This window comes from Hippopotamus amphibius, chromosome 11 (genome assembly GCF_030028045.1).
Source record: "Hippopotamus amphibius kiboko isolate mHipAmp2 chromosome 11, mHipAmp2.hap2, whole genome shotgun sequence".
In the NCBI taxonomy this organism is placed as follows: domain Eukaryota; kingdom Metazoa; phylum Chordata; class Mammalia; order Artiodactyla; family Hippopotamidae; genus Hippopotamus; species Hippopotamus amphibius.
This window is the reverse complement of record NC_080196.1, coordinates 80496817-80515196: the sequence shown is the minus strand read 5'-3', so window position 1 is coordinate 80515196 and position 18380 is coordinate 80496817. Positions and strand designations below refer to the sequence as shown.

The following is an 18380-nucleotide window of genomic DNA, read 5'->3' as shown; positions in this document are numbered from 1 at the left end:
AAAACCCCTGTGTTCAAGGCAGCTAGAAGCTTTACACAATATTTAAAATTTAAGGAATTGTAACTGAAGAAGCTCTGGTAATATCATACTGGGGAAATAGCTGGAGGGCTAGATATTCCATGGTAAATTATGCCCCAATCCCATCTCGTTTTCATTTTACAGTTGTCTATTAATCCTATGCCTTCATCAGCTTCTCTTTAAACATTTTTATTTAGAAAATGTTTTGTAAGAACTGTTTAAGACCGAATTAAAAGTGATACACTAGGGCTTCCCTGGTAGCACAGTGGTAAAGAATCAGCCTGCTAATGCAGGGGACGTGGGTTTGACCCCGGTCTGGGAAGATCCCACATGCCATGGAGCAACTAAGCCCATGCGCCACAACTACTGAGCCTGTGCTCTACAGCCTGTGAGCCACAACTACTGAGCCTGCATGCTGCAACTACTGAAGACCTGAGTGCCTAGAGCCCGTGCTCCACAACAAGAGAAGTCACCGCAATGAGAAGCCTGAGCACCACCACGAAGAGTAGCTCCCGCTCTCCACAACTAGAGAAAGCCTGCACGCAGTAACAAAGACCCAACACAGCCGATAAATAAAAATAAAATAAAATTTTTTTAAGCGATACACTGAAAATGGGATTAAGACCCAAAGAACAGAAAGTGATGTACAAATAAATTTGAGGTACAGAAGAAGTCGGGGTATGAAATTAGGATAAATGTAATTGTTTGAAAGAGAAAATCATTAAAGCAGATCATTGAACTTTCAAAAACATTTAAAACTTTTGCTGCATTCCAGATACTGGACTAGAGCAACCTAGACTGGGACGCCAAGAAAGGCCCTGGTGGAGAAGACACCAGAGCTGAGTCTGGAGCATGTGCAGGCACGAGTCAGCTGACATGGGGAGCGGAGGAGCAGTGAGAGTATTCAGCAGAAGGAGAAGCACGTGCAAAGGCCCTGGGTGAGTACCAGCATGAGACATTTTGGAGACCACAGGCACTTGTTTTGATGGAAATACAGAGTGCAAGAGCAGAGAGTGGCTGGAGGTGAGATCAATGCGGTATATAAGGGATAGCTTTCAGAAGGCATTGAGATCCATGGCCAAGAGCTGCGCTGTATCCTGTCAGTGCTCTGGAACCTCTAAAAACTTTCAGTGTGGTGTCGCAGAGGTGGTTGTTGGTGATGACAAGATCAGATCTGCCTGATAATGAGTGTGTCATTACAGAAGTGGAACAGATGTGATTCAGTGGCCAATTATGATGAAGGTGAGAGAAATGGAGAATTTAAGGATGGGGCTAAGGTTTCTGATATTGGTGAAAAAGTGGCTGCTGGTCCCTCAAATTAAGAAGGATGTAGAGGGTTTAGGGAGTGGGATAACTAGTTTAGTTTTGGAAAAATGAAAGCTAGAAAGTTGGTAAGTTAATCCAACCAGGGAAGAAGAGCCTGAGACACTACCATGGGGACATCAGCATTTAAGGGAGAGAGAGAGAGATAATAAAAGCCAAGGGAAAGGGCATTTCAGTGCAAGTACTGTTAGGCCTGAGGGCTGGAATGTGTCCTCTGGCTTTAGCAATAAGGCAGGTGATGATTTGGAGGGGTGTGTTCACTGAGGTGGCCGGGGCAGAAGCCGGGTAAAAGTGAGTGAAAGAGGGAATTGAAATAAGAAAGTGGACATGATGGTTACAGACCACCCTTTTGAAGAGCTTAACTCAAGAAAGGAAATGGCCATCAGGACACTGGGGGGGGGGGGGGTTAAAAAAATAATAGATTATATAGCATTTTATGATGAGGAAATCCTCAGTAAAATGGAAGAAAGTTATATTCCATAGAAATGATAATCAATGGAGCATCATCTAGGGAAAGGCTCTTCTTCCGCTGCAAAGGGAAGAGGAGAGCACTTGTGGCCGCAGTGAGTCTGCAGAACAGGCAGAAGGTGGGGACCGAGGAGTTCTCTATTCTCTCTAAATCCAGGGAGGACCTTTGCTGCGTGAGGGTGGAGTGCTGGATGTGGATCTGGGTGGCGCCCAACTTCTCAGTTGCGACACTTTCTCCCGTGCTTCTCAGCTGCCTGGGGACGGTGACGCAAAGATTAGAAGAGTTGGGTTGATTGAGGGTTCGGGCTTGGCCAAGCAGATTGAGGGGAAAGATGGGCAAGAGATATGAGGGTTTGGGGGAAAGGTAATTAAACTAAGTTTCTTTGGAGCTTCACAGGATAAGGAGCTTAGTCTTGTTCAGCTTCTTAATTCTATAAAGGGAGAGGCTGGAGAACTTGTCCAAAATCGGAGCTCATTGCTGGCAGAGTGGCATCCAAAAGTTAGAACTTGTGACTCTCTGTGTTTTCCACTGCACCAACCGAGATGTTTCTGTGCCAGCTCCTCTCTGCCCCATACTTGCCCTCAGGCTCTAATTTTCAGGATGGATTATTGGAACACAGCCATTGAGCATCTGGGAGAAGGCAGGTTTGCTTTGCCTCTGACCTTGCTTTGGAGCATTATTGAGTCGCTGGTTGCTCCATGCAGACACTGGCTGCTTGGATTTATCTATTAGCATGTGGAAACCTTTTACTTTCTGCTGGTTTCCAGCAGACACCTGGGAAGCACAGGGTTGGTACAACAAGGAAGGAAACTGGTTAAGAGACAAAGCCAGTAGTTGTAGAATGTCCCCACAAAGGAGAGCTTTTTAAAATCTTTTCCTATTTTTTTCTCCAGTCACCACGTCGTCTTTTCTAATGCCAATTCTTTTCATTCCACTTTGAATATATCCCCTTTGATTTTACTGTCTTCTTTGTTACAAGAAGAAATCGTCATTACTGGGATTATGGCTTTGTGAAACAGCAAGGGACTGACTCCTTGCTGGTATTGTTACAGTATTTCAGTCACCATCCTCTTGATCAGTGACTTGCTGAAAACGAACCTCTGATCCAATCATTTTCCAAATTGAATGTAACCTCAGTCTCTCTATTTCTCAGCGGTTATCAGGCTAATTCTGAAAAACAAAAGGACCCGCTACCAATTAGAATTATTCTTAAATATGGTGGATGTCTATTACTATTCATTGAAGCTTAGTTATAATTATATAAATGATCTCAGATCACTATTAAAATCACTTCCATTCCAACAAATGAAAGGTATCCTTGAAGTTACAGATCCCCGAATAATATGAGTTAGGAGTATCATACAGACCTTTAAAAATAAACAAATGATTATAGGAACAGGGCTGATAACACTGTTTAAAGGCTTACATTGGGTTAACATTTTATTTTGCCGGGCATCATTATTCAGGCTTAGAGGTACCACATTCAGCAAATAGCAAAACAGGGGGCTCAGTTAAATGTGAATTTCAGATTAACAATGAATATTTTTTAGTATAAATGGGCACAGTTACTTATGTAGGGCAAGGCTCTGCCTCTCTGGACCTCAGTTTCCTTATCTATAAAAGAGAGTCATGGATTAGATGATCTAAGGCTTCCTTCACCTTTGACATTCATGATTAAAATTAGAGTCCAAATCGAAAGGAACATTCTTATGTCATTTTCCCAGGTGTGTCCAGGAGTCTGGGGCCAGCTGCCCAGAAGGCAACACTTCATGATACATAACCCCTGAAGTCTGTAGAAATAACACTGGTGACACTGAATGGAAGGGGCTAGCTCCCCCTTCCGGTTACCTGCCATCATGAAATAGCTTGACAGTTGCAAGGATTCCTTAATGTCAGAGTTTGAAATTATATGGATTCCAAGTTTACCTGAAACCCATCTTTCCCCACATTAGAGACACATTAGAATTCAAGAATGCCCATCATAACTTTTGGTTGCTTCTTTACCTAGAAACTAACAGGCTCCAGAAAGCCAGACACATCATAGGAACTCAATACATGTTTATTTAATAAATGAGAGAATTGTAGAATAACCAGGTGCACTTAGGTTCACACAACCTTTCATGTAAGTCTGTGGCACTGATTTGAAAGAACTGCTGTATTGTTCACATTTTCTAAATGTAAGGTTTAAGTAAGTTGCATGTAAAAATTACTAAGAGAGTTTTGCTCCAGTAGGATATTCTGGATACTTTAATTGAAATTCATCATGCTGATACAGATGTTAGACCAGATAAATATTATATTTAGAGGATGTATATTGAATTCATCTTAGCCTCACTTTCCCCTTATTCTCTTGGCCATCATTGCAGTTCCCTGTAACTATGAAACAAGTACATAACCTAAATGCACAAAGAAGGCAGAATATGATCATATAAAAGGAAAGGCATTTATATTTGTGGATTACCTTCACTGTGCTAGGCACAGTGCATAAACGGAATTATCATTAAAAACCTCACAGCAATTTGACGAGGAGGTGAATTTTCATTTATCTACTGTTTTGCTTGGGAGAGATTTTTTTCATGCCTTTAGGTCACACAAATGGTAACAGAATTGAACTTCAGATCTGGGTTGATAAAATTTCAAAGCCCATACTATTATCACTGTCTGAAAATAAAAGCAACTTTAGACAAAGGGCATCTTTACCAAATGGAATTGGTTAAAGGCGTGCAAGAAGCCCCAGGGACTACAGACATCAAATGAAAGACAGAGAATCATGGTTTTTTAACAGAACCAAACAAAAGGTCACATTTGCTTGTCTATCCCAGCAGTGAGATCCTTTTGTCAATTGTCAGACACATCGCCTCTACTTTCTAACTGCATTTGTTTTATTTGATTTGTTAAGGGGCATACAGAGAGGGGAACATTGTCAGGGAGTCAGAGGATTCTAGCATTGGCAGGGCCACTTGGTACCTCTATCATCCTGGACAAGTCATTTAGCTTCCGAGTCTTGGTTTCTCCATTTCTCAAATATCGACTGTCCCAGTCCAGTGCTCTCCCAACAGCATTTTGTACATGCAGGGGAACCACGTGAAATACACATGTAAATGTTCATTTCATAGCATTGTACAAAAATCATAATGACCATCTCATCTAAAGGCTACTGAGATGAATATTTGTTTTTCTAAGACCAGCAAGTATGAGAGAAAAAAGGACTTGGGATGCATGACAGATTCTATAGAGATAATTTGGATTCTAGTTCAGTCTGGCTGCTGTGGCGACTATGATGATTTTGGATATACTTGATTACCATCCTTTCTACTCAGCGGGGAAATAAATCATTTTATGAGTCTCGATTGCATTTAACACCTCGACAATAAAAATGAGAGATTTCACATGAAGCGTTGATTTACTCATGACTAGAACTATAGCAATTCGGACCAAGTTACTGAATTTGATGGCAGAAGAAATATAAGCATCCAACAGTGGGCTGTTCCAAGTGAAAACAACTGTGCTGCTTCCAGAAGCATTTGGCAAGCGACGCATGTGGGGACAAAATAATAGCAAAGGCAAAAATGAACAAATGACAAGCCAGTTATCAGTGGATGCCCTGTGGAGTCACGAAAGCTGAAAGAGAGATTTCCGGCTTTGATTTCGGAGTTGTAATTCCTTCTTGCGACTGCATGCAAATTAAGGAAGAGTTGGCTCGATGTGACCATATCAGGGAATTTATGAGTCAGCATCAATAAATAAAAGTGCTGACTAGGAGACTAAATAATTGCTTCTATTTCCTGTCTAACTGCCTATTCTTAACGTTATACCAGAATCATAAATAAAAACTGAACAGTATGAATGCATGCCCATGAGTTGGATTGGAAGTTCAAAATAAAGCCAGCATTCCACATGAAGATTTTTTTAAGATAAGTTATCAGATATCTCCCATTCCATGGACTTTTATCTATCAAAGAAGATATCATAATCTCCCTCTTGTCAGCAGATAAAAATCGAAGAATTATTTTTAGCTTAAATCTCAGGTACTAAAATATTTTCGGCTTTCAGAGATTGCCAAGACGTTGTAGGGTACATTTGGAAATTTTTTGTCTTTGGGGAATAGAGAAATTGTTCGGGGCCAGAAAAGAATATGTCTCCTCATGAGTTTCAAACATTATGCAGTTTTGCTTCCCCTAAAATACAGATCTGATAAAGGCCTTTCCCTTTGAAATATGAGAAGCAAACTTTGGCAAACAGATTTGTTTTAAGGAATATTCGAAATGAAGTGAAACTTACATCGTGTCTTAGCCATTATTACTGGACTTACTTCTGCCATAGTCATGATGACTGTCTCTTCTAAAACATTGCCAGGACCCTACCTAGTATTTAACTGTGAACTTATTAATCTATTGGGGTGACTTTATTTGCAGCTACAATTTGCCACATCTTTGTTTTGTTGGCAACTGACCCCTTTGCTCTGGTATCCTGAGGACATTTTACCTCTACCACCCCAAATTCCGCACGCCCTCCCTGCCCACCCACCCCCCCACCCCCAGCCCCCCCACCCCACCCCCACCCCCCCCACCCCCGGCCCAGGACCAAATTATAATCTCCTTAAGAGCAGGATTATGTCTTTCTTGCTCACGGCTATGTCCTCAATCCCTTATGCATAGAAGGTGCTCAATATGCATTTGTGAAGTGAATGACCAAATTGAAGCAAAAACCTCTTTTTTCTTTTTCTTTTTCTTTTTTTTTTCAATTGAAGTATAGTTGATTTACAATGTGTCAGTTTCTGGTATACAGCAAAGTGATTCCGTTATACACACATTTTTTAAAATGTTCTTTTCCATTATAGGTTATTATATGATATTGAATATAGATCCCTGTGCTATACAGTAGGTACTTGTTTATCTATATTATATATTGTAGCTTGTATCTGCTAATCCCAAACTCCTAATTTATCCTTCCTCCCCCTGCCCCTTTTCTCTTGGTAACCATAAGCTTGTTTTCTATGTCCGTGAGTCTGTTTCTGTTTTGTAAACGAGTTCATTTGTATCATATTTTAGATTCCATATATGTGATATCATGACATTTGTCTTTCTCTTTCTGACTTGCTTCACTTAGTATGATAATCTTTAGATCCATGCATGTTGCTGCAAATGATATTATTTCATTCTTTTTTATGGCTGAGTAACACTCCATTGTATATATGTACTACATCTTCTTTATCCATTCATCTGTCGATGGACATTTAGGTTGTTTCCATGTCTTGGCTATTGTAAATAGTCCTGCTGTGAACATTGGGATGCGTGTATCTTTTTGAATTAGAGTATTCTCTGGGTATAGGCCCAGGAGTGGGATATTTTTAGAGTTACCATATGATCCAGGAGCCTTTTCAATGCACTGTGAAGGTGAAAGTGGAAGGGACCAGTGTAAGGAGAAATTCAGCAACTGTCGCAGTGGTCCCAAGAGAGCAATATTATTTCAGCTCAACTTGGGAGAACCTCCTCCATGTTGATTACAAATATTAGCAACATGGGGCTCCTGTGAATGCCTGAAACAATAACAACAGTTTAAAGTTTCCTTTTCATGAGGGAGAAAATGGAACTAAGAGGCAAGGAAATTGGCATTTGAGTCAGGGGAGTTGGTATAGCGGTTAAGAGATGCTGGAGTGGATTCCATAACTCTATAATCAGAAAAAAGTGGCTCTCCTTGACATTCAGGGGAATGCACGGAAGGACGCAGTAATTCTCACAGAGAACCAGCTGAACACCAGCAGACGGCCTCGGACACCGGATGGGACTGCGGGGAGCCCGACATAGCCGGTAGGGAGGCATCTACGAGGGCTCAAAGAGGGTGAAGCGGCGGAGCTGTGGCAGACGGGAGGGAGTGAGAAACATTCGGAGGGTCCGCAGCGCAGCTCAGCGTTCCCGGACCAAGACATCGATCCGCGGCTAAACGGAGGGTCCAGGAGCGGGAGTGTGGGAGCAGGAGAGCTGGTTCAGTGTGGGAAACATTGTTGCCGGTAGGGTGACGGACCGAGAGGACAGGAGGGAGGAGGCCCGCGGAGAGGAGTGCCCGTTCCTGAGAGCTGCCCGGCCATGATGGCGGCTGGAGGCTGCAGGCTCACTGGCGGCTGGGAGGAGCCACGCGCATAGCCTCTCTCTCTCTTTCCGCGCCTCTGCAACAGGCAGTGGAGAGACGCCCTGCGGGCCACCTAAGGCGCTCAGGGATAACAAGTACCCTCAGGCACTCGGGTGGGGCTAGATTAAAACCCCTTGCAACGCCAGCAGCAGGGAGGCTGCCGAGAGAAAAAAAAAAAAAAAGAAAAGAAAAAAACCCCCGAGAGAGGCCCAACTCTAAGACTTTCTGTTTACGCCTGAGCCACCAGCGCCCTCTGCAACAGGCACCTCCAAGCCTGACTGAGACATCAGTGCGCCGCTGCTCACTCCCTCCCAGGAGAAGGAGCCACTGTTGTACCCTCTCCCTCCCCACACACCGACGCTTACAGACGAACAATAAAGGAACCTCTGCTGGTCACAGAATAACGCAAAAAAACCCAAGGACAAGCAACCCCAAAAGTTTGGACAACCATGAGGAAACAAAGAAACACCATGCAGGCAAAGGAGCAGGAAAAAAACCCACAAGACCAAATAAATGAGGAGGAAATAGGAAAAATGCCTGAAAAGGAATTTAGAGTAATGATAGTAAAAATGATACAAAATCTCGATAACAAAATAGAGAAAGTACAAGAAACAGTTCATAAGAACTCAGAAAAACAAACAGCAATGGATAACAAAATAACTGAAATTAAAAATACTCTAGATGCTATAACCAGCAGAATGACTGAGGCAGAAGAACGAATAAGTGAGTTGGAAGATAGAATGGGGGAAATAACTGCCACAGAGCAGGAAAAAGAAAAAATAATAAAAAGATTAGAAGACAGTCTCAGAGACCTCACTGATAACATTAAGCATACCAACATTCGAATTATAGGCATCCCAGAAGAAGAAGAAAACAAGAAAGGGTCTGAGAAAATATTTGAAGAGGTTCTAGTGGAAAACTTCCCCAACATGGGAAAGGAAATAATTAACCAAGTCCAAGAAGCACAGAGAGTCCCATACAGAATAAACCCAAGGAGAAATACACCAAGACACATATTAATCAAACTAACGACAACTAAACACAAAGAAAAAATATTAAAAGCAGCAAGAGAAAAGCAACAAACAACATATAAGGGAAAACCCATCAGGATAACAGCTGACCTTTCCACAGAAACTCTGCAGGCCAGAAGGGAATGGCAGGATATCCTGAAAGTCCTGAAAGAGAGAAACCTACAGCCAAGAATACTCTACCCAGCAAGAATCTCATTCAGATTTGAGGGAGAAATCAAAAGCTTTCCAGACAAGCAAAAGTTAAGAGAATTCAGCACCACCAAACCAGCCTTACAACAAGTGCTAAAGGAACTTCTCTAAGTAGGAAACACAAGAAAAGGAAAACACCTACAAATACAAACCCAAAACAATTAAGAAAATGGTAAGTGGAACACACATGTCAATAATCACCTTAAATGTAAATGGATTAAATGCTCCAACCAAAAGACACAGACTGGCTGAATGGATCCAAAAACAAGACCCTTCTATATGCTGCCTACAAGAAACCCACTTCAGACCAAGGGATACATATAGACTGAAAGTCAAGGGATGGAAAAAGATATTCCATGCAAATGGAAGTCAAAAGAAAGCTGGAGTAGCAATACTCATATCAGACAAATTAGACTTGAAAGTAAAGACTATTAAAAGAGACAAGGAAGGACACTACATAATGATCAAGGGATCCATCCAAGAAGAACATATCACAATGGTAAATATCTATGCCCCCAATATAGGAGCACCTCAATACATAAGGCAAATGCTAACAGCTATAAAAGGGGACATCGACAGGAACACAATAATAGTGGGAGACTTGAACACCCCACTTACATCAATGGACAGATCATCCAAATAGAAAATAAATAAAGACACACAAGCTTTAAATGACACATTAGACCATCTCGACTTAATTGATATTTATAGGACATTCCATCCAAAAACGACAGACTACACTTTCTTCTCAAGTGCACACGGAACATTTTCCAGCATAGATCACATCTTGGGTCACAAATCAAACCTCAGCAAATTCAAGAAAATTGAAATCATATCAAGCATCTTCTCAGACCACAACGCCATGAGACTAGATATCAATTACAGGAAAAAAACTGCAAAAAAGACAAACACATGGAGGCTAAACAATTCACTCTTAAACAACCAAGGAATCACTAAAGAAATCAAAGAGGAAATCAAAAAATATCTAGAAACAAATGACAACGAAAACACAACAACCCAAAACCTATGGGATGCAGCAAAAGCAGTTCTAAGGGGGAAGTTTATAGCAATACAGTCCTACCTTAAGAAACAAGAAAATGATCGAATAAACAACCTAACCTTACACCTAAAACAACTAGAGAAAGAAGAACAAAGAAACCCTAAAGTGAGCAGAAGAAAAGAAATCATAAAGATCAGAGCAGAAATAAATGAAAAAGAAAGGAAAGAAACCATAAGAAAAATAAATAAAACTAAAAGCTGGTTCTTTGAGAAGATTAACAAAATTGATAAACCATTAGCCAGACTCATCAAGAAAAAAAGGGAGAAGATGCAAATCAACAGAATTAGAAATGAAAAAGGAGAAGTAACAACGGACACCTCAGAAATACAAAAGATCATGAGAGACTACTACAAGCAACTATATGCCAATCAATTGGATAACCTGGAAGAAATGGATACATTCTTAGAAAAATACAATCTTCCAAAACTGAACCAGGAAGAAATAGAAACCATGAACAGACCAATCACAAGTACGGAAATTGAGGCAGTGATTAAAAATCTCCCAACACACAAAAGCCCAGGACCAGATGGGTTCACAGGTGAATTCTATCAAACATTTCGAGAAGAGTTAACACCTATCCTTCTCAAACTCTTCCAAAATATTGCAGAAGGCGGAGCACTCCCAAACTCATTCTACGAGGCTACCATCACCCTGATACCAAAACCAGGCAAAGATGTCACAAAAAAAGAAAACTATAGACCAATATCACTGATGAATATAGATGCAAAAATTCTCAACAAAATACTAGCTAACAGACTGCAACAGAGCATTAAAAAAATCATACACCATGATCAAGTGGGGTTTATCCCTGGGATGCAAGGATTCTTCAATATACGCAAATCAATCAATGTGATACATCATATCAACAAATTGAAGGATAAAAACCATATGATCATTTCAATAGATGCAGAAAAAGCTTTTGACAAAGTTCAACATCCATTTATGATAAAAGCTCTCCAGAAAATGGGCATAGAAGGAAATTACCTCAACATAATAAAAGCCATATATGCAAAACCAAAAGCCAACATTGTTCTCAATGGAGAAAAACTGGAAGAATTCCCCCTAAAAACAGGAACAAGACAAGGGTGTCCACTCTCACCACTATTATTCAACATAGTTTTGGAAGTTTTAGCCACAGCAATCAGAGAAGAAAAAGAAATCAAAGGAATCCAAATTGGAAAAGAAGAAGTCAAATTGTCACTCTTTGCAGATGACATGATATTATATATAGAAAACCCTAAAGACTCTACCAGAAAACTGCTAGCACTCATTGATGAGTTTAGTAAAGTAGCAGGATACAAAATTAATGCACAGAAATCTCTTGCATTCCTATACACTAACAACGGAAGAGCAGAAAGAGAAATTAAGGAAACTCTCCCATTCACCATTGCAACCAAAAGAATAAAATACCTAGGAATCAACCTGCCTAAGGAGGCAAAAGATCTGTATGCAGAAAACTTTAAGACATTGATGAAAGAAATCAAAGACGACACAAACAGATGGAGGGACATACCATGTTCCTGGATTGGAAGAATCAACATCCTGAAAATGTCTGTACTACCCAAAGCAATTTACAGATTCAATGCAATCCCGATCAAATTACCAATGGCATTTTTCACAGAACTAGAGCAAGAAATCTTACGATTTGTATGGAAACGCAAAAGACCCCGAATAGCCAAAGCAATCTTGAGAAGGAAAAATGGAGTGGGTGGAATCAGGCTTCCTGACTTCAAACTATACTACAAGGCCATAGTGATCAAGACAGTATGGTACTGGCACAAAAATAGAAAGGAAGATCAATGGAATAGAATAGAGAACTCAGAAGTAAGCCCAAACACATATGGGCACCTTATCTTTGACAAAGGATGCAAGAATATACAATGGAAAAAAGACAGCCTCTTCCATAAGTGGTGCTGGGAGAACTGGGCAGCAACATGCAAAAGAATGAAATTAGAACACTTCCTAACACCATACACAAAAGTAAACTCCAAATGGATTAAAGACCTACATGTAAGGCCAGACACTATCAAACTCCTAGAGGAAAACATAGGCAGAACACTATATGACATCCATCAAAGCGCCATCCTTTTTGACCCACCTCCTAGAATCATGGAAATAAAATCAAGAATAAATGAATGGGACCTCATGAAACTTAAAAGCTTTTGCACAGCAAAAGAAACCATAAACAAGACTAAAAGGCAACCCTCAGAGTGGGAAAAAATAATTGCCTATGAAACAACCGACAAAGGATTAACCTCCAAAATATACAAGCAGCTCATGAAGCTTAATACCAAAAAAGCAAATAACCCAATCCACAAATGGGCAGAAGACCTAAATAGACATTTCTCCAAAGAAGACATACAGATGGCCAACAAACACATGAAAAGATGCTCCACATCACTAATCATCAGAGAAATGCAAGTCAAAGCCACAATGAGGTATCACCTCACACCAGTCAGAATGGCCATCATCACAAAGTCTGGAAACAACAAATGTTGGAGAGGGTGTGGAGAAAAAGGAACTCTCCTGCACTGTTGGTGGGACTGTAAATTGGTACAGCCACTATGGAAAACAATTTGGAGGTTCCTTAAAAAACTACAAATAGAACTACCATATGATCCAGTAATCCCACTCCTGGGCATATACCCAAAGAAAACCATAATCCCAAAAGAAACTTGTACCATAATGTTTATTGCAGCACTATTTACAATAGCCAGGACATGGAAGCAACCTAAATGCCCATCAACAAATGAATGGATACAGAAGATGTGGCATATATATACAATGGAATATTACTCAGCTATAAAAAGGGATGAGATGGAGCTATATGTAATGAGGTGGATAGAACTACAGTCTGTCATACAGAGTGAAGTAAGTCAGAAAGAGAAGGACAAATATTGTATGCTAACTCACATATACGGAATCTAAAAATGGTACTGTTGGACTCAGTGACCAGAACAAGGATGCAGATACAGAGAATGGACTGGAGAACTTGAGGTATGGGAGGGGGCGGGGGGTGAAGGGGAAACTGAGACGAAGCGAGAGAGTAACACAGACATATATAAACTACCAACTGTAAAATAGTCAGTGGGAAGTTGTTGTATAACAAAGGGAGTCCAACTCGAGGATGGAAGATGCCTTTGAGGACTGGGGCGGGGAGGGTGGCGGGGGCTTGGGGGGGGGCATCAAGGAAGGGAGGGAAGATGGGGATATGTGTATAAAAACGGATGATTGAACCTGGTGTACCCCCCCAAAAAATAAATAAATAAATAAAAATTAAAAAAAAAAAAAAAAAAAAAAAAGAGATGCTGGAGTGAGGTGACCTGGGTTCAAATCCTTGGCTGGCCATTTGCTAGGTGTATGATGCCAAGCAAATTGTTTCATTTCGATGTGCTCCAGTTTTATCACTTGGAAATGGGGATACCTACCTCCTAGGGTGTTGTGAGGATAAATGGGTTAATACACATGAAGTTCTTGGAAGACTTCCCAACTCATGACAAGTACTGTATGGGCATTCACTGTTTCCAGTATACTTTACCCTCAAGAAGCCCCAAGCAGGCCTGCAGGACCAGATGATCAGAGATTGTTTCCAGGCTCTACCACTAACTAGCTCTAAGTGTCGGTGCTAACATCTCTAGATTTCTGTCTTCTCATCTGTAAATGAGGGTGTAGGCCACAAGAAAGAACTTCCAGATTTCAAATCCTATAACAATTTCTTCCCTAAGATAAAAATGCACAGGGGCATGACAGTGATCAAATTGAGTAATGACTATGTAAGTATCACACAGGTGCAAAGCAAATGTATCAATATAGGGTGTGTTCAGTACTATATTCATTATAAAAACATTTTAATATTAATTTCCAAATCTGATAAGTCCCACTTGCTCTTCAAGTTTAAAACTGAGTGCTCATGAAAGGAAATAAGGCAACTAAAAATCTCTTGGATAAAATGGTTTGCGGGCTGACTAGCAATTTCCTCTTCTTTCTCCTCCGCTCTCTCTTTGTCCATTTCTTCCTTCTCAGACTTCTCCTCCTGCTCGTACTCCAGAATCATGGGTTCCTACAACTGGAAGCATCTGTCTCATTCTTGATGTCCCCATAATTGAATACATTCCTGTCCTTTTTAAAATTTATTTTATTTATTTAGCAGCTGCGTTGGGTCTTCGTTGCTGTGCAGGGGCTTTCTCTAGTTGCGGCCAGCGGGGGCTATTCTTCATCGCGGTGCGCGGGCTTCTCATTGCAGTGGCTTCTCTTGTTGCGGAGCACGGGCTCTAGACGCACGGGCTTCAATAGTTGTGGCGCTCAGGCTCAGTAGTTATGGCTCACGGGCTCTAGAGTGGAGGCTCAGTAGTTGCAGCACATGGGCTCAGTAGTTGTGGCTCGTGGGCTTAGTTGCTTTGTGGCATGTGGGATTTGCATGGACCAGGGCTCGAACCTGTGTCCCCTGAGTTGGCAGGCAGATTCTTAAGCATTGCACCACCAGGGAAATCCCTCCTGTCCTTTTTTAAAAATTGGATTTTTCACTTATTTCCTCTTATTCTAAAATAAAATATATATTTGCCTCCAATGGGTAAGTGTCGCCAAAGATGGAAATATTTATGATAGATTTTACTAAAATCTATCATAAATCTGTGAATGTTAGTGATCCAGGCAGGGCACATGGCTTGTGGGAAAAAGTGTAAAAGTAATCTGCTGCAGGCTGTGTATTATGTGGGCTTGCCTGCCTATTCATCATTTGAGTGAAATTAGGGAGCAAAATTTACAAAGCTGGAAATATATATGCACACACACACATATACACACACATATACACATTTGCTTCAGAAAATAGTGGACTCTATAAAATATACGATCATAGCATTTTAGAACCAGAAAGGATCCGAGAGTTTATCTAGTCCAAATTTGGTAACTTTAAAATAGTTAGATGATGTGATGAGAAGGTCACTTCACCTCTGTGATATTCTTCCCAGAATCCCATAACACCAGTGGATTCAGGAGAAAAACATCAGACAAACCCCGACTGGGGGAGTGTTCTACAGGATACCTGTCCGACACTCCCCCAAACTGGAGGAAAGTCACGGAAAATTAGGAAAGCCAGAGAAGCTGTCACAGACCAGAAGTGACTGAGTGACATGCCAGCAAAATGCAGTATGTGACCCTGGATTGGATCCTAGAGCAGGAAAAAGAAATTTTTAAGAAAAATGATGAAATTTTTTAAAGTCAGGAATTTAAATAATAGTAATGCACCAATGTCAGTTTTTTACTTTAGGCAAATGTACCTTGGAAATGCAAGATGATAAGATGGGAAAACTATGTGGAGGGGTATATAGGAGCACTGTGTACTGTTTTTGCAAATTCTCATGAATCCAAAATTATTCCAAAATAAATGCTTGTTGAAAACTAGTTAGAAACTTCTAATGTAAATAGAAGTAGAACATTTTTTTGGTAGAACATTGCCCTAGTGCTGACTTACAGTAAGTATGTGGACTCTTCACAGTTCAAACAACCATACTACTAAATCTGTAACTCCCTTGGATGGGAAATTTGAAATGTGTATCTCCCTGGGATGGAAAATATGAGCATTCCTAACTGCTCTGTGTTTTCTAAGAATTTATTTTTTACTCACGTTTCCCCATGAGTATTCATTTATTCTAAATACTATTGTGCAAATAGTAGAATGGAACTCTACAAATAACTTTTCCAAATTAAATATAATAAAGAGTTTTCCAAACAGATCTGTTTAGAAAGATAAGCAATTTCCCTCCAAAACTGAAGACATAGAAGAAGCCACTAACATAATTTGTCTGATTATTTCCTTTCTCTGTTACAGAAATGGTTTAAATATTAGCTCTGAAAAGATCTATGTGTCTTTATGAATTTCTTAGGGCTTTTGTTGAATTGTTCCTTTCATAACTGGAGATTGAGACCATGACTTTTATTAATATCAGATAAGAGAAGGATGGGAACATATATTAGCTTGTTCCCTAAGCATAAAGATAATCATGGACTATTTAGGGTCATCTGTTACTTTTATTATTCTACAGTTTGAATATAGTAGCAGCTAACAAATTGACTGGCTTAAATTCATGCTCAGCCTATTCATCCCAAAGGAAAACCGGAATTCAGAACCAACGTGGTATCTAGTTATGCAGACAAATCTTCTTGAGTCCCCAGCTAATTATGAGGAGAAAATGAACCTTCTACTTGTTCCATTTGACCTCATCTGCAGTCTCATTTGTAAAGCATGGAAGCTAAGGAACGGCTCATTTCTGGACAGAACTATGGGCAGTTCATGGAAAGATGGATGAGTCCTGTAGAGATATTAACTTGATGGAGTAAAGAACTCCTCTGAGATGTCCTTATGCATTTAGTGTCAACCCCATCCTGCAGAGCAAACGTCCCCTTCTTAGTCATGCCAGAAGTTAAGCAGTGGTGTCTGAAGAAGGAAGCCAGCAGTGGACTCTGTGCCAGGAATTGTGTTAATATCTTACAAGTACCATCCTGTGTAAACTTCTTAGCACTCTGAATGCTCCTGATTGGTCCCTTCCCTTTTGCTATAAGGAAGTGGTTTTTCACCGGTGGCTACACCTTCCAGTCACCTGCGGAGCTATCATAACTTCTGATAACTCAGGGTAGACCCCAAAGCAATTAATTAGAATCTCTGAGGGTGAGACCCCCAGCGCCAGTATCTTTAAAGCCCCCCAGGTGGCGAGTAGGAGCAGCCAAGGTCGACAAGACCTGCTCTCAGGCGTCTACCGCCTCCTACCTGGAGCTGAGAGGTGTCTGCTCTCCCTACCCCCTCTCTCCTCTCTGGAACAGCCTGTGGCTGTGACTGTCTGGGCATCCAGCTCTCCGACCTGCGGCGCCTCTTTGTGGCCACCATGATCCATCACTGCCCCCTACCCACCGCTGTCACGCCTCCTTCGAAGATTTTAGTCCCAGGAGTCTCTGAAGCCTTGCTAGAAGCTGTCTGCAAGAATGTAAAGTTATTGTTAAAGTAGAGGGTGCTGGGCATTTCATGTTCAAAAAACGTAAACGAAGTACCTCAGTAGAAACCTGAAACAAATTCTGTCCCAGGTCGCCTGTCCCTCCCAGACTGGTGCAGGGTGAGGGGTGGGGAACGTGTGTCTCCTGGGTACCCCTCTCCTCTACTTCTGTCTTTGCTGTTTCTTCACCATGAAAGGCTCCTGGCCGGTCTCTTCTCCCTAGAAGGCTCTTCCTGATCGTTGCCCACCTGGCCCCCTCACCTCCTTCAGATTCAGTGTTACCTTCTCAGGGAGGCTTTGCTGATGGTTTCATTTAACATGCCTTGCCAATATTTCCAGCCTTCCTTTGTCCCTCTCCTGTCGTATTTTTCTCCATAGCACTTATCAGTAGGTGACGTAATAGGTATTTCAGTTACTGAATTGCTTCTTGTCTGCCTTCTGAGCAGGAATATTTGTGTGTTTTGTTCACTGCTGTATCCACAGTGCTCACAATTGGTACAAAATGAATACTCATAACCGTTCAATTAACCCGTTAACACGATGACATAGGTACTGTTTTTATTCTGATTGTATAGATAAGGAAACGAATCTTGAGCCACAAAGTAACCTGCCTAGGAACATTGGCTAGTAAGCAGTAGCAGCAGGATCTCAATTCACTAAATAGAGACTGGGCAATTAGGCACTCGTTACTCCACTGCTTTTCTGTGTGTTACGGGGAAGATTCGTCTCCTAACTCAGTAAATGAAGACTGAATTTTGAGGTAGATGAGAAATGGAAGAATATTATATTGATGGGCTTGGGCTGTTTCAATGGTCATTTGACCAACTATTATATAATTTTATTTAGACAATAAGAATCTTAAACACGTTAAAAAAAAATTCAGCCTAAATATTGCAGAGGTACACAAGGTACGGAGGGGGAAACGTGCTTGATGGGCTCAAGGAATAGCAAAGAGCTGGTACTGGGGGTGGTAATATCTCCTTTGCACAAATCTATGAAGACAGATGCCAGCTGGAGAAATTTTTTTAATTGAAGCATAGTCGATTTAGAATGTGTTAGTGTTTGGTGTACAGCAAAGTGATTCAGATATATAGATGGATAGATACATACATACATAGGTATAGATATAGATGTAAATATAGATAGATATTCTTTTTCATATTATTTTCCATTAT

The 18380-nt window shown here is 40.8% G+C and overlaps 1 protein-coding gene across 1 annotated transcript in view; it reads left to right on the top strand.

Moving 5' to 3' along the window:
• Positions 1-933: 933 nt before the first annotated feature.
• The window catches only part of ZBTB14 (zinc finger and BTB domain containing 14), a 33348-nt gene continuing 15901 nt past the window's right edge, over positions 934-18380 (top strand). The window contains exon 1 of the mRNA XM_057700001.1: positions 934-956. The gene's annotated coding sequence lies outside the window, so the exon portion shown is untranslated. The remainder of the gene's footprint in view (positions 957-18380) is intronic.